Genomic DNA, 17,633 nt, shown 5'->3' on the forward strand with positions numbered 1-17,633 from the left:
AATCATTACTTGGTAAATGAAGCGTTGGCTCTGAAATGCTGCTAATATTTTAGTAGCCATGTAAAAAAGCTCTAATCGATGTACTACTAAAGACAGCTTAGATATTAGTGGAATAACAATCTTATTGGAAAGCATCTCACTGTGTTAGCGATACTGGAGTCTGAGAATATGTAGGTTCAGATCGGCTTTAGATGTAGACAGACGTTTAATTTTTTATTGAATCTTCATCTCATGACAAATATGATCCTCAGTCAGCTGACAGGTACTGTATATCGCCTACATAATGATAAGGTGTGGTGCACACATCCTGTAACAGCAGCTATTGTCAAAAATGTGCAATTATTGGAACTCAGTTATAATACCACTTTATGGTACTGCATCTACAGTATGCATCCAGGGAAATATGGCTAAACCTGTAAAACTAATCTACTTTTTGCCTTGAAGGAAAAACATCAGTGTTTATACAGCCAAATACTAATTCTGGTTTGGTCCCAAATAAAATGATCTTATGAAAATGACACCAGACTAGCCGGAGGCTTTTGAGATGGTTTTTTACATGCCCTGTCACTGGTGAGTACAGACTAGGATTAATCACTTTCCAGTTTTGATGCTTCTTTAGTTTTGATCCAGTGGAAGTATTGGCCACCTTGCATTAAAAAACACATTTCTGCAGCTTTCAGGGTTTCTGACAGTTGCTTCAAACTTGACGGCTTGCTAAAATAATATTGTTTAAGATAAACTATTTGGAATGTGAATTCAAATATTTAAGAAACAATTTTTTCACATATCTTTGTACTTAAAGCACTTTTCTAGTTTTTACAAAGCAGGTCATAATGAGCAGCATCAACATTCAGACGGGATGCGAGTCCATCATAGAGCTCACACACGCACTGTGCTCATTTAGAACTGCTAATAAATACAACACCAATGTCTTTGGGATGAGGGAGAAAACAGAGAACAGAGAGAAAAAAAAGACATGCAGACAACATGCAAACTATAAACCAGACAGTGACTAGGCACCGGATTTGAACCCAAGGTGATGTACAAAAGCCCAGTCAATAAATATCAGACTTTCAAAGAAACTCCTACTGTACATGTTGACTGTGGTAATAGAAACTGAAATTAAATATTAGAAAATAGAATTATGTACTTTATTTGTCTGGCTTTTTAACAATGCAGTATATCAATAAACAAGTCTTGAAGGCTGCAACGCTTTGCACTGTACTTGTATCTGAAATACCTGCCAGGGTGTGACCTAAAAGACAGAAATGCAACATATCCTGTCTTTCACTTGACAATTAATTAGTCTTCGTTATCTTAGCGAGCTGAGACACGCCTAATAAGCACATTAGGAGCACTGGAATGACACCTTTAAATGAAGATCAAAGTGGAATCTGGTCCACATTTAACACTTAGATGCATTAAAGTGGATTAACATTTTACTAAAGAGTAGAAACAAATCATCAACCAAAGTATAACCTGATGTGCTTTGTCTAAAACATAAATTGTGCAAGACTGATGAAATGAAAGCATGTTAGATATTTCATAAAATGCTTATCAATAGTGACTCTTCAAGTACTGTTATAGATAGTTGGAATCTGAGTGCCATCAAGTATTAATGAAATGGTAATCATGTGTAAGTTACTTGCTAGGGATATTCAAAGTGAAATCATCCTGAACAGACACAGAATCAAACTGACTAGAAGTAGCTCGCTTACGTTTTGATGATGTGGCCTGGTGGAGCAGTGGTTAGCACTGCATACTTACAGAAGGACTGGATTTCAGCCCCAGCCTGATTCATGTCTGTGTAGAGTTTGCACATTCTCCATTTGTCTATGTGAGATTTCCTCCGATATCCCAAAGATATTTGTGGCAGGTTAAAGGGCTCACTGGGAGTGTAGGACTGACTGACCCTAGGATGAACTACCACTCTTTTAAGTTAATTACTGCATTACAACCAGTACTGCCTGTATAGAAATATAGAATTCATGACCCTGAATTAAATTGAGGGTGGAGAGATGGATAAATTAATTTAATGAAGCTAGAAATTATGTTACTTGTGCTCTTCTAGGGAGGAATGACTGCAATTGAGTTGTTGCGAGTACAGGGAAGCACCAGTGACACTGCTGTCATGGAGACTAAATACAATCAGTCATTGGCAAAGTGATTCAACATCAACTGTATTCACATGCCTCATGTCACAATCCAGCATTAATTATGTGTGACAGACTCACGCTTTAAAAGATGTGATTGGCAATTATTAATAATAATAGATACCACATCTTGCCTTGACAACATTTGGAGACTTGCCTTAGTAACATGCAGCAACTTTCCCTTCATAAAGAGAGTTATGGCCAAACCTGAAAGCAATGGGCACAAGGTAGGAGCCAAACCTGGACACAGGGCTAGTACATCATTGTGGACATTCATGCACACATCAAGGATTACTCATACTTGGCCAGTTTAGAGTCACCAGTTGACCCAAATCTTTGAGATGTGGGTGAAAATCAGACTTGTAGAAAATCCGACATAGACAAGGGGAGAATATGTAATCTCCACCTAGGCCCGTGCCTGAGCCTGGTGTTGACTCCAGCAGCTGTGTCACCACATTACACATTTATACAGACTGTTATTATTTTTATTAAAATTATTATTATTAAAGAGCATTAAGAATTGAATACAATAAAATTGCCCACTGAAGCCTTGCTGCAGCAGGGCCATCCATTGCACTGCCTTCTTATACATTTAATTTATCTAAATTACTATTATTTTGAGCATTAAGAATCAAATTTTAAAAATAACCATAAATATACAGTTGTGTTTAATTTTACAATACAAGCCACTTATCTTTTGGTTATTTCAGGTCTTTTGGTTCTTATTTGGGTTTCTCCAGACCCCTCAAGACCCTTCCCTTCAGTCCACAGTTTAAATGTGCTAATTCACTGTTTTTTGGGGTTTTTACTGGATGTTATTAAATTTGCACATTTGTAAAATATTTTGAACTTGTCAAAAAATAAATTGAATTATTTACTGTTTACTACACAACAATACTCAATCAAGCACATCTAAAATGAGATGATTAATTTTTTATATTGTTCCTGTGCATCCCAAGACTTGCCTGGGGATTCCTCCACATTTAACTGGAAACTGTATGTATATAAAGAAGAAAGGGAATCAAGCATCTGATTATCTAAGCTCTAAGAATATTCATCCAAAATGCCATTCATGCCAGTCTTGAGCATCTTAACTAAACATAGAAATACTGTGACTTAACTAAAGTAAAATCCTCTTACAAAAGTTTCATCATCATTTTTGGCTGAAGCCTTCATTTTGTAATATTACCAGAGCAGCAACAACAGTATTCAGAGGTGCCACACCTAGTAACATCGGTGGTGAAAACAGATGTTGAAAATGACATTTTCAGAAGTTTGCTTTAACCTGGGGTTTGAATGAAATTAAGAAAACTGGAGCTACCGTACAAGTGGCCCAGGCAGCAGATGGTTCTGAGCACGTGTCACTGTTGCCATTATTAGCATGACTTAGCATATGCACTCATGGAAAACACCCTATACAAAACTGTCACTATGACTACAAAAACTGTGGAAAAAATATGTATGTGTATATCTGGAATGTGACATTGACAACACCTTCATTTTTTTTTTGCTACAGGCACAAGCTTACCTGTCTCCCAGAACAGTGAGATGTATTCCAAGGCACACTGTAATTGATGCCCCTAGGCTGATGTATGCCGGGAAGTTAATAACTGGGCCAAACTTTTATGGAGTCTCCAAGTCTTAATTTAGAGCCAAACAATTCAAGCAGTGCTGAGGTATGATGAAGAGGTCCGCACAACAACACAGCCTATTCTTTTCTATTAATTTTATTTTTATTCATTTTTTTATTTAAATTTACCACCCTCAACTTTAATGCACATGATATTAAAGTTTACCCCCACAGTGTTTTACAATGCTATTACCACAACACCACATGTGATATGCAGTTATTCTCTCATTGGTTGAACCCACTTCTTCACATACAGGTATTATTCCATAAAATAATTTGTACAGGTAAGTGTACACAAGTACAGCATGGCTCAAGTGAAGTGAACGTTACGATCAGCCCAAGTAGTCACTTCAGCCAAGGAGGAATGCATTTCACTCTCTGCACAGAAAGTCAGACACAAGTCTTTGTCTCTGGGGCCGAGTGGCACAAGGCATGTAAAAAAAGCCCATATGTCAGTGCTAAGACCACTGTTCATTGGACTGGTGGCATAAGAGCAAAGATCAATGAAGAAGAGCAGATTAGGGCTCAAGTGATGTTAGTAAAGAATAGTGTAACAGGGCTGAAGTCACAGTAGTGTGTAGTGTAAGTTTCAGTCAGTTCAATCCCATGTGTTCTTATATACTGTAGCACTCTCCAACAGGTTCTATAGTGCTAATACAAATTTACAACTATAATATTAAAACTGAAAAGACTATAATTTATGACATTTGCATAAAAAGGTGCATTTCAAGGTAAATAAACATTAAAAAAAGATATGAAACTTGATTGCTAAATATAAACAAAGTCAATCTAAAATAAATCCCTGTTAACAAGGAAGGTATGAAAACCAAAAATTCACACTTGACAAAGCAGGACTGGGTGTTGTTCTCCCACAATACTGGTTTCTACAGGGTGCCCCAGATCTAATTATGCAATTTTCATTACGCTATAACTTATTAACTTTATTACATAGAAAATCACCCAAAAAATCCCGGACCATCAAGAAGTGTGCGAATGGACGACATGAAGAATCGTCTTCATGCCAAACTGGAATCGTCCCTGCATAAATCAAAGTCATCCAGATGATTTGGATCTGCATAATTAGATCTGGACCACCCTGTAGATGATCATTATATAAATATACCTACTTAAAACATTCATCATTAAAAACAATATCTGAAATCTGAAGATGAAATCGCACTTTTAATGCAAAACAAGGGTGGGACTTAGTTTTCAAACTGAGGTCTCAGGATTTAACATCATTGGTTAACACGGCTCAGTCTTGGCAACTAAAGAGTCTATAGCTTTACTAGCAATATTGCATCATGCTGCTTTTATTTTAATGCTTTCCATTATTTTTTTATTCACAAAATCATTTTCTTGCTGCAATAATAAGATAAGTATTTGGTGGCAGTGTAGCCTAATGGGATAAGGCTGCCATGTCAGTCCTTTTATTTACCCACAGTGTGACATTGACCAAGTTACTTAAGCAGCCTGTGCTTCAGCTTAGAAGAAAACTATAAAATGTTTCAATTAGCGTAAGCCACCCTAATTCGGGGTGTTCATAACAAATGTAATGATTTACTTCATTAGGTATGTGATCAATAAGAATGGTAATGTCATATATTTCAAATATTAAAATGTGTGCTTCAATTTAAATGTCTAAAGTCTAAATATTCTGCTAATAAAAACAAAAATGACATATTCAAAATCACTGACCTTGAAATAATCTAAAAAGATGCCCCACTTGTTTATGTTTGAAATTTCATTTTTAGCCTTCTGGGTGTAGCTTTTAGATGGCTAGGATGAAATTTCAAAAACATTATCATATTTGTGATCAGCAAGACTTACAGAACATAAAACGACTCTCCACATGCCTATATTACCGTTCCCCCTTTTGTTCAATGTTTTGTGAAAAAGAGCAACTTTGACCCAACGTAATATCAAGTCCTTCTCATCATTTTTGCTGAAGAGACCTATTGGTTGACTCTGTATCATAAGGGTGTCATTTCCTCCAAAACATATGGTCCAAAAATGGTGTAAAGATGAGTGTTTTTGGTCTAGAGGGCCAAAAATAGTGGGGTACCCCAAAATGCTCAACATTTGGCATAACTAGACATCAAGATAAGTCGAACTGTACATCATATATGGAGGTTTCCTCATAAACGGGAGGCACCAGACTAATAAAAAACAGAAGTGATTTGAAAGCGTTCATAATTCTTATGAGCACAAACGGACTGCTCTGCAATGGACTGGTGCCGTGTCCAGGATTTATTCCTGCTTTGAGCCCTATGCTAGCTGGGACAGGCTCCAGCAGACCCTCGCGACCCCATTCAGTACGAAGTATGTTAAAAAGTGAGGGATAAAAGTACTACTGTCATTTGTAAGTCAGTTTTGTTGTGATTGTGGCCTCTTTTTCAGTTATTTTTGGGTTTTTTGATCAAATGTAGAGGGATTGTATTTACCTCTTGTATTACTTTTCATTGAACATTTAATTTTGTTATTCATTTTTGTTCTCTGTGTCATTTTAAAAATGTTAATTTTTTATTAACATTATGTTCCTTTATGTTTGCATGACACCATCTACTTATCATGTGGCCTCTATTATCACAATGATGATGTAACAGCAGCTTTAGTATAAATGTGGTGGCGTCACCAGAAAGAGTAACCCTTCAGTTAGTAAAGAAAAGCATCCTTGCATTTCCACAATAGCTTAGCCTATAAAACAAATACAGCGGGTCATTTGTGGTTTTTGACTACTCTCTGTTTTTTCCCCTTTTGGCTTGGAGTTCTGCATTGTTTTGTCTTCCCCGATGCGATTCCTGTCTGTCTGACCATGTTTAGGATCTCATGCTGTTATCTGGTGTCTTTGCATCTCATGCTAATCTCACAATAACTCTCAAATAACTGGGTGTGCTTAAAACAGTTTAGGAAAAACAATTCAGCAAAAGGAAGTAAACAAAGCAAAATGTGCTATTATACTTACCATGATTAGTAACACTTCATAAAGGTTAGTTCATCAGAATACAAAAATACACTTTTATAAACACACCACTTATGCAATTGCTGCATTTATACAAACTGGATCAAGCTATACACTTTCTAGTCCACTAAATCTGATTCAGGGTCATGAAGGCTGGAGCCTAACCCTTCGAGCAGCAGGAACAAAACAAGACACATCTTGCGATGAGGTGCAAATTGAAAATTTAGATAGATAGATAGATAGATAGATAGATAGATAGATAGATAGATAGATAGATAGATAGATAGATAGATAGATAGATAGATAGATAGATAGATAGATAGATAGATAGATACGTCCACTTTGAAGCAACACAACGTTTCGAGTTAAGAAAACATGCTTTCTGCATTTATGAGGCATCCTTGTGATAATGGAAGGAAATTAAACATAATCACTTTATGACAGAATCTTGGTCCTGTTTCCTCAATGTAAGGGCAGGTTACTCGGAGTGCGGTTATGACAACACATTACTGAGCCCCACCCCTAACTGATAACAATCTGTGCAGTTATTTTACAGAGACCTCAAATGAAGATGCACACCAAATGACAGGATAGTGAAAAGAGTACAAAAATGTTTCACTGTACATTGTACACAGCAATAAATATGAACTGAACTGATTATACAGCTGGGCAGCACTGTGGCACAGTGGTAGCGCTGCTGCCTCGCAGTAAGGAGACCTGGGTTCACTTCCCAGGTCTTGCCTGCGTGGAGTTTACTTGTACTCCCCGTTTCTGCGTGGCTTTCCTCCGGGTGCTCCGGTTTCCTCCCACAGTCCAAAGACATGTGCCCTGTGCTGTCTGGGATTGGCTCCAGCAGACCCCCGCGACCCTGTATTTAAGATATAGCAGGTTGGAGAATGACTGACTGACTGACTGATTATACTGCATTGTATTTTTAATAAAAGCCTTAGACTTTTTAAAGGGGTAAGCCACTTTTGCCATGATGCATTTTGCACACACAGAAAAAAGTGTGTACAAGTTTATGATAGAGAGAGTGAAGCATCATAAACCTTTTATTGTTATTTTTTTAATGCATGATGAGTCACTCTTGTTGAAGATTTAGTAAGGGAAGGACAGTGCAGTATGTTTTTGAGTGAGCAGATTCATTGACCCTGATGCCAATTAATCAATTAATCTACCTAATTACTACAGGGTGGTCCAATTAATCTAACCTAATTAATCTAATCTGTAGAACCTGGCACTGGTATTTGAGAATGGCAGCCCACTCTGCCTATGTTAAAACATTTGTACTGAACTTACTAAACTTCAACCTAATTAACTTTAGGTGAATTGGCATTGCTAAATTGACCCTATAGTGTGTGTGTGTGTGTGTGTTTGCTCTGCGACAGACTGGCACCTTTTCCAGAAACTGTTCCTGCCTTGTGTCTCATGCTTGCTGGGATAGGCTCCAGCTGGACTCTGACCTTGCCCTGGATAAGAAGGTTAGGAAGATAAATGGATGAACTTTATGTACAGATGTATGCAGGGCTTGATGTGTGGCAATACTCACCAACACGCCACACCAGCTTTCTCCTGCTCAAGCAGTAGATGTATGCCTCGAATGTCTGTTCAGTTCTTGTCACTTTATTGCCTGCTATGTGATCTCAATATTCTCTCTTACTGCAGCACATGCTTGCTTCATCAATCTTCCAGATAGTGAAAGAATATATGTGATCATAAGCTGCAATTTTTTCCATTATTATTGTCTAGTTCTCACAGATCAGAGACAGCAAGGGTAACATGGAGTAAGACGAATTGGGAAGTTGGCAAAGACATGACGCTCGCTTTCCATTCTCCTTTTAAAATGGCAGAATATCACAACAATGGTTTGCTTTTTGCTTTGCTATTCTTAAAACAATATGGATAAGTTGTTTTACAATATGTGTATATTCTCAAGATGCAGATCAATACTCAATAACACTTTTGGCTTGAAAAATGACAAATGTGGTAAATCCTGAGGCTTTTCAATCTGGTATTGACACCAAAGAGCCCTATTGGAAATTGCAAAAACAAATATTTTTTAAAATGTATCAAAAAATTAACTTTAGAACACAGTCTTGTATGGTAAATTAATATGTATTATGATTGTGAAGAAATAACTCCACCTTGAAAAATACCAAACTTATCCAATAATTTCTTAGCTCCTTAAATGGCAGATAATTCAGATAATGTCCAATTTCATGTCTCTGTTAAAGATTCTTTCTAAAATATAACCCGCCTGCTATTCTATTTTCTAGTCTCACTTTTGTGCTTTCCCTTTACTTTCCTTTCCAGCGTGTGATTGTTGCTTGTTTCGACCAAGGAACAAGTACTTCTTTTTTCTTCTGATTTGTCAGCCCTTGTCTTTCAGCATAGATATATTCAGCTCAGTTTCAGATACCACAGATCTAGGCGTTCTCATAGGGTTCTCCTTCTAGCCCTCCCAATGTGATATTCCTTTATCCTCCACTGATACCTCAACCCTTTAGTTCCTTCACGCTCTTCCTTCTATCAGTCCATTTAATGAATTTGCTCAAAGCAATGTAATCATTATGGGAATCCAGAGCCTTATATCCATGATAGTTTACTTGTCCGTTTTATACTGTTGTAGCTGAGGTCCAATAATCATTTCAGAAGATCTCCTCTGGCATGACTGCCACCATCGAAGTACTAGTACCAACAAAGTGAAATCTGTCCAGCATGTTTGCCATCCACTATGAACAGTGATACTGTTCGTAACAAGGAACATCTTCTTGCTGCTGTGCCCCTTCTACGGGCATCCCACCACCCAAGTACATAATATCCACAATTTAGAGAGAAATGCGTTACCCTATCAATACAGCATTAAATTGGGGTGTGAATCTACAAAAGTATTACACAAGATACACATACAATATTCTCAATTGCTCTGTACTGGCAGCCATGTGGATTATGTGGTGAATCACACAGAACTATGCCTCCAGTTGAAGGATTATAGCGGAAATGATACTGTAATCATCAGCCGCCAGCCAATGTCACCGTCATGCTGTTGCAATGTACGGTACGCGGTTCACTGGAACGCCCATGTCTGCTTAGAATGAGAATGAATTATACGTTTGTCTTGTGATCAAATTCTTTATACACCTCTGTCTGGGTATCAAAAGACCATCGCAAAAATGTATCACTTAACAAGCAACCGTAGACATGCCTTTCCAGAGAACTTTCTTTTTGTTTATTGCAATCTGAATCTAAAAGAGCATTTTCCTCAAGTGTCAGTCTGAACAATATAAACAATCTAGCACGCACATGAAAAATCAATAAAAAGGAGCTTTTCACAACAAATTACTTTGTCGTTGTACTTTTCCCAGCTTTCATGTATAAACCTGTGTAGATTACTGCAAAGTGTCCTAATCACTCCTGAGCCTACCTAATGGTAGCTTGTGCTCTGTAATAAGCGATCATTACAGGTCTGTCTCTACCTGAATTACAAATTCTACCATGAGGGACATTATCAGTCCAAACCACGTACAACTCGCCACCTGTATAAATATATACATTTGGGTATAAATAAATGTTCTTTTTCAGTCACACAGACTAAGTCACCTTTCTGTATTTGATATTCTTGTTAATAATGATAAAAAACAGTCTAGTAAAACAAAGCGCTGCTTGCCTACGGCACATTGCGTTGCCTAAATGCACAGGCATGCCTCTGAATTCATAACAGAGAAAGAAGAGGAACAATTACCTTAGAAAACAAAATCCAGCTGTGAGAATAAGAGGCTTAAAATAATAAAACACCAATACCTCCGGGATATGAGCTAATGTTCATGTTGATTTTACTACCATTTTATCAGACAGCTACATTAAATGCTCTACTAGTCGCTACAAAAAAAGTCAATTAAATAAACACCAACGTCAGCATGTGCAGCAACAACCTAAAAAGGCCACCTATTTGTTTTAGTTTCCGTTTTGAAATTCAGACTTTTGTTCATTCCAACTAAATAATACAGACAATGAGAAAACGTTGAAACAAATGTTTTTTTTTAGTCTAATGATTTCAATAAAGTGATAACGGGCACCCATCCGTGTTGACAGATGGATTACTGAATGGCTTTTGGGCCTTTATCTCTAAGGGGCCACAGGTAGCGGGAGACAAGAAGTCTGCAGACAACAGATCTTTGTTTCCACACTTCTGTCCACGTCCCTTGTCTTTGGTTAACTGGCAATTCCAAACTGAAGCCGTGTGAGTGTGAAGGCAGGCGAGTGGACTTGGTAACTGCTGTGTGCCCCATCTTGCCAGGATGGACTCCAACTCCCTAAGCCTCGGAATGTGAGGATGCTGGTTTTGCTTTTTTCTTTCATGGTAGCTTCATGGCCTGTCCCCACTTGTGTGCACCTTGCACGTTCTGCACATGTCCCAATACGTCTCCTCTAACATGCCAAGTACGTCAGATGTTCGGTTAGTTGGCTCCACTCCTGTCCAGGGTTGGTTCCTGTTTTGCACCCAGTGCTGTAGAGCCAGGCTTAAGGTGCCATAACCTTCAACTGGACTAAATAGTTTTAATGAGAAGTGAATTGATGGATGGAGGTTTATTCAGTTGTTCTTAACTTTACAAAATTAGTCAGACTTTTCTCAATGTGGACAGACTGCTGAAGCACAGGGATATGCTTGGGTTAAGCAATCAACTCTCTGATTTTGACTACTGTTAAACTATCAAATATGGAACCAAACTTTCAAAAGTACTGTAGATTACTTGAAAGGATAAAAAGACAACAAACAACAGTGAAAACTTACTTAAGGTTATCATGTGGAACACAAACACACAAAGCGTATACAATACAGAGCCGCTTACCCTTCGTCGTCTTTAAAATGGATTGGGGGTTACGCAACGCCTGCCAAGTGTGGAGGCCAAGATTTTCGAACCACTTTACTTGCATTTGATTTGGGAGGTTCAGTTTAACTTTTTTATTAAACTCTATACTGCTTCAAGTTACATGGCGGCACAGTGGTTAATATTGGGGGGCTCAAATCCTGTGCCTGGTTATCACCCATGTGGGCTTTTCCAATGGCAATTTGTTTTACCCTTAGCTCTCAAAGACCCATTGGTAGGCTAATTAATGACTCTAAAACGGCCAGGGCGAGTGAGTGGGCACTCTGATGGACCATCCAGGAATGGCTCCTGCCTTGTGTCTGATGCTACCAGAATCTGAGCCTCAAATGGTTATGAATTATATTGATTGATGGGCGGCTCGCTTTCTAAATTTGAAAATACATGGAAATGTACAAAGAACAGGGCACAGTAAACGGCAGAATGATAAGGAAGAAGCAGGGAACAATCTGTCTGTTTGCCCTCTGGCTTGGCTTACAATCGGTGTTAAAGGAAGTCACTTATGTCACAAAAACAGTGATGGGGTCAGCTGATGCATTATTAACAATTGGAGTAAATAGGAGAAGAGATCTTTAAACAAGCCAATGGTCAGAGCCACAGAGGAACAGGCAGATGAAAGGTACTACATGATAGATAGATAGATAGATAGATAGATAGATAGATAGATAGATAGATAGATAGATGAAAAGGCACCATATGATAGATAGATAGATAGATAGATAGATAGATAGATAGATAGATAGATAGAAGGCACTATATGATAGATAGATAGATAGATAGATAGATAGATAGATAGATAGATAGATAGATAGATAGATAGATAGATAGATAGATGAAAGGGGAATATATTAAAGGAAGGCTGGATAGATAATCTGTATATGAACGGCATTACGTAACCGATAGACAGAAAGTTACTACAGGCACTATGTGAAAGGGCAGATACAGTGTAGACAGTTAAGAACAGCTCTATAAAATAGATATACAGGTAAAGGGCTAAATGAAAGATTGAATGATAGATAATGAACTAATCAATAAAGCTGATCAGGAAGACAATATACAAATGAATTTTATTTTATATTTTGTTAAAGGAAATCTCAAGCAGATTATTATTTAAACCAGCATAATGGTAATAACATCATCATTCACCTAACTTTCTATTTCCCTTACTCACTCATTCCAATACAACCAAACCAAAAATATTCACACAATTATAAACAAAAGTTATAACTTAATAAATAAGCAAAAAAATTTCTTATCAAAACCTCCAGAAACAATTGTTCTTGCTTCAACTGCTGACTCAAACTGGGCAGGGTGTCATTTGGGACATGCAGAGTAACTTGTGTCGCTATGCGATGCTCTCGTTGAATGATCCAAGTGGTTGTTTTTTCTTCATATATGAACTGATGATGATCTCCTTTAGCAGTGCCGGTGGTCTAAGCGAAGCACAATAAATAACGCTACTGGACATTTTACTAGAGGGTTGACACGTACAGTGTTGTTATGAATCGATGCTAGACAACAGAGCACATGACACAAGTGGTTAAAGTGAGTATATCGGAAATTATATAATTCCTGCCATTCCTATCATCAATGCACACGCGCCCTGTAAGTCGTTGCTATGTTTTCCAATCGTGCACAGATCCATTCAGTTCTTGTTACTACCGTAGGTAACGACAAGTCACCATGCTGACACTTTACTTAAGTTTACAATCATACGCAGTCGGCAGTGACAGCCGGGGGGCCACCTGTACAAACAGCTTGTTTCTTAGCGACTTTTGCTGGCCGAGTCCTCCCCTCCATACCCTGCGTGCAGCCCGGCGGCCGGAGAGCTCCCTCCCAGAGAACGTGCCCGACATACCTGCGCTTTTGCTTTGCCGCTCCTGTCACCCGCGCGTCCTCTGCAACTCTAGAAAGTCTTTCTGACAAACTTTCTCAAGCATAGTGCCGGTGGGTGGAGCCGACACCTGAGAGGCGAGCTTCCCCGAAATACATTACAGAAAAAAAAAAAAAAAAGACTTGCGGCTCCTCCGCACTCAGCGCTTCTCCTGCACCTGAAGCCAAACGGGATGCACGCGATGCGCCGCGACGCCGAGCTCTCCTCGAGGCGCACAACTAGCCGACCAGCCCAGGTGAATAAAGTCCACCGCCACGCTGGGATGATTCGAGATTTGCCAGAGCGATTAAAACTTCACTTTCTGCCTCGCGGAATTCGAGGTTGTGTGTTTTTTTTTTTCAGATGGCTTGAAGGTTGTAGTCGGGTAAATAATTAACTTCTATAAGCGAAAGATCCGGGCTTTGCCTATAAAGTTATACGTCGTTTTCCTCTGCTTTACCGTTTTCAGAAAATATTTTCTGAATAGAATTTGAACTCATCCAAGAGGCAGAAGACGATTTCTGTTCCAATTAAGAAAACAAAAAGGTGCAACTGAGTAATAACCGGACCTCTACTGAAGTGCCAGGAAAAACAGAATTGGAAGATTAAGCATAATGTGTCTAACAAAACACATTTAACGGTGGCAAGCTCTCAATAAGCATATTCGTTTAGTTTTGCAAAAGATAATTTTTCTTAAAAGATGGATATACTGTATATACACAATGTTTGTTAAACCTATTATAATCTATTATTCTTTTATTTTGTACAGCTTTTTTTTTTAACTAAACCAGCTGCAACATGTGCAGAACAGGTGCCAACCTGTATTGGTTACCAGTCCACCTGCGGGCACACGCAATAAGTCTGTTCACTATGAAAGCAGATTGGGATATGCTGTCAATTCAGAAAGTATTTAGCCCCTTCACTTTATGTTGTTGATTTCATTTTAAATGGATAAATTTGCCATTTTATTGCTCATCAGTCTACACTCAATAACCCATATTAACTACTTGAAAATGTTTTCAGAAAGGTCTGCAAATATATTAAAATCAAAAACTGAAACTTCTCAATCATGTGACGTATTCAGACCCTTAATTCATTACTTTGTTGAAACTCCTTTGGCAGCAATTACAGCTTCACGTCTCCTCGGGAAGGTCTCGACAAGCTTTGTACACCTGGATTCAGGCAGTTTATCCCTCTCAAGCTCTGTTAGACTGGATGGGAAGCATCTGCACTGCAAAAAACGAAATCTAAGCAAGTGAAATGTACTTATATCATGACGTTAAATCTTTTTTTCCTTATTGTAAGAATTATTGACTTGTCAAAAAACTTGTATTTACAATTAATTAGCACGTTTTGAGAAATCTTGTCAAGTAAATTTTGCTTACCCCATTGGCAGATTGTTTTGCTAAATAAAAGCAAAACAACTCTCATTTAAAGTTTTTTTGTCTAGTTTTTGCATATGCATTTTTTGCAGTGTGTAAACATCCATCTTTAGGTCTCGCCACAGATGTTCTAGGGGGTGTAAGTCTGTGCTTTGACCCAAAATTACCCCCAGCATTGTCTTAGCCATTTTATTCAGGTCATTGTCGCACGGAAAAGTGAATCCTCATCCCAGTCTGTGGTCACATGCGCTCTGCAGCAGGTTCTCTTCAAGGATGTCTATGTATGGGGCGGCATTTTTCTTTCCCTTAATTCTGACCAGTCTCCTTGTCCCTGCCGTTGAGAAGCACCCTCATCACATGATTCTGCCACCTCCATGCTCCCCTATGGGATGGTATTAGACAGGCAATAAGCAGCGCCTGGTCTTTGCCACACACCGTGCTCGGTGTTCTGTCCAAAGACTTCAATTTTTGTCTCATCAGACCAAATGATCTTTTTCCTCGTGCTCTCAGGGTCCAAGTGAGCTATCATATTTCTTCTACTCAAGAGTGGCTTCTGTCCAGTCACTCAGCCATAAACACCTGATAGATGGCGCGCTGCTGACATGGCCGTCTTTCCAACAGGTTCTTCTATCTCAGTAGAAGATTTTGAGTGACCATTGTGTTTTTGGTCATCTCCCTGCACCAAGACCTTTGTTTTCTAAGGCCAGTTGGTCAACTCTAAGAAAAGTTCTTGTGGTTCCAAAATTCTTCCATTGTGCCATATATTTAGGCCACTGTGCTCCTGGGAATACTCGAAAACTTTAGAAATGGTGTTATAGCCTGGGCCCTCGCCTACACTTCACCACAGTCCTATTGCAGAGATCTAAAGAGAGCTTAGCTTGGTGTTCATCCTGACATGCAGTGTGAATTGTGGGTCCTTATATCTACAGGTGTGTGCCTTCAATTCAGTTTGTCACAGGTGGGCTCCAGTCAAGTTCTTAACACATCTCAAGGATAATTGAAGCAAACCAGGATGCATCTGACCACACTCTGGAGGGCCACGTTAAAGGGTCTGAATACTTATAGGAATAAGGGATTTCAGCTTTTGATACAAACCTTTATGAAACATGTTTTCCCTTTTGTCATTATGGGTTATTGGGTGCAGATTAACCGGAAAAATGACAAAAGTTTCCATTTAAAAGTAAATCTACAACACAATGAAGTGTGCAGAAAGTTAAGACCACCTCCTTTCTGTGTTACAAATCTGGAGACTACCTCCTTTCTGTGTTACGGACCAGCAGACCACCTCCTTTCTGTGTTACAGACCCAGCAGACCACCTCCTTTCTGTGTTACGGACCTGGAGACCACCTCCTTTCTGTGTTACGGACCCAGCAGACCACCTCCTTTCTGTGTTACGGACCCGGAGACCACCTCCTTTCTGTGTTACAGATCTGGAAACCACCTCCTTTCTGTGTTACGGAACCAGCAGACCACCTCCTTTCTGTGTTACGGACCCAGCAGACCACCTCCTTACTGTGTTACGGACCCGGAGACCACCTCCTTTCTGTGTTACAGATCTGGAGACCACCTCCTTTCTGTGTTACGGACCAGCAGACCACCTCGTTTCTGTGTTACGGACCCGGAGACGTGTTTATTGAGACCTGAAGAATCAGAGTTTCCTTTACAATCTCATTATCCCACAGGGAATGTGAAGTGGCCCCCACATTGACAGCCAGTCAGCCATGCATGCACACCCATCTGTCTAACAAGTATCTGGTGAAAACCGGCCGGCGTGAAGCCTTTCAAAGGCTCAGGGCGCATTTCTACTTTTATTAAACACAAACAGTTCACTTCTTGATAAACCACCAAAAGCGAAGATGTGTGCTGCAGGGTGTGTGAAGTAATTCCAGTTACTGTTTTGCTAGGCAAATAACTTATTATATGAAATGCCGTTCAACTTCAAACAGATATTACATTTTTATTTCAGCGATTTATTTCAATATTAAAATGACAGCGGCTGAATCATTAAAAATGTTCCAACTCTAGAAGTGTCATGGCCATTTCACTAAGAATATAATCACTCGTTTACAAACTTAATGGCTTATTAGTGCCTCAGATTCTGAAGAGAACACCTGTTACTCCATCCGTCCTTCTATTTTTACAACCTGCTTAGTTTATTACAGAGTCGGGGGAAGTCACAGATCCCTCGTATATATTCACTTTCACTCCATCCATGCGTCAATCCAATTCAAACTGAAAAGGGGTTGCAGGAGTGATGACTAACCAGTCAGGCTGGTCAAGAGGGGCCATTCCACTGAGATGACTCTACAGACTGCTGTTGAAGCATTATGGCTGGCGAGGGCTACAGCCACGTCGCATGTTCTCATCCTCCTCGATCTTTCTTCCGACTTTGACAAAGTTAATCATCAGATTCTCTTTGTCATCCTCTCTGATCCTCTGCATCACTGGAACTGCCCTCATCTCATTTGAACCCTACATCTCAAGCAGATCCTATCTTGTTTCCTGCCTAGGTGAGGGGACTGTCTTGCATCAGGCAAGCACAGGAGTACCCAAAGGATTGGTGCTGGGCCCTCGCCTCCTTGTACACCAACTCACTGGCCAGTGCCATGGATTCTCATATCAGCGCTGTGCCTTTTGGTATTTGGTGTTTCCTCAGGATAACAACACAGTTTTCGCTAAAATCTCAGCATTTCTGACTTATATTTCAACTTAGAGGAAGAAACACCTTCGCCGGCTCATCCTGCCC

General features: G+C 39.2%; 1 protein-coding gene across 2 annotated transcripts in view; it reads right to left on the reverse strand.

The window, feature by feature from the left end:
- The window catches only part of LOC120527244 (cingulin-like protein 1), a 220,442-nt gene extending 206,864 nt beyond the window's left edge, over positions 1-13,578 (reverse strand). For both annotated transcript variants that reach the window (XM_039750435.1, XM_039750433.1), the window contains exon 1: positions 13,490-13,578. The gene's annotated coding sequence lies outside the window, so the exon portion shown is untranslated. The remainder of the gene's footprint in view (positions 1-13,489) is intronic.
- Positions 13,579-17,633: the final 4,055 nt, after the last annotated feature.

The sequence above is a fragment of the Polypterus senegalus genome, chromosome 4 (genome assembly GCF_016835505.1).
Source record: "Polypterus senegalus isolate Bchr_013 chromosome 4, ASM1683550v1, whole genome shotgun sequence".
In the NCBI taxonomy this organism is placed as follows: domain Eukaryota; kingdom Metazoa; phylum Chordata; class Cladistia; order Polypteriformes; family Polypteridae; genus Polypterus; species Polypterus senegalus.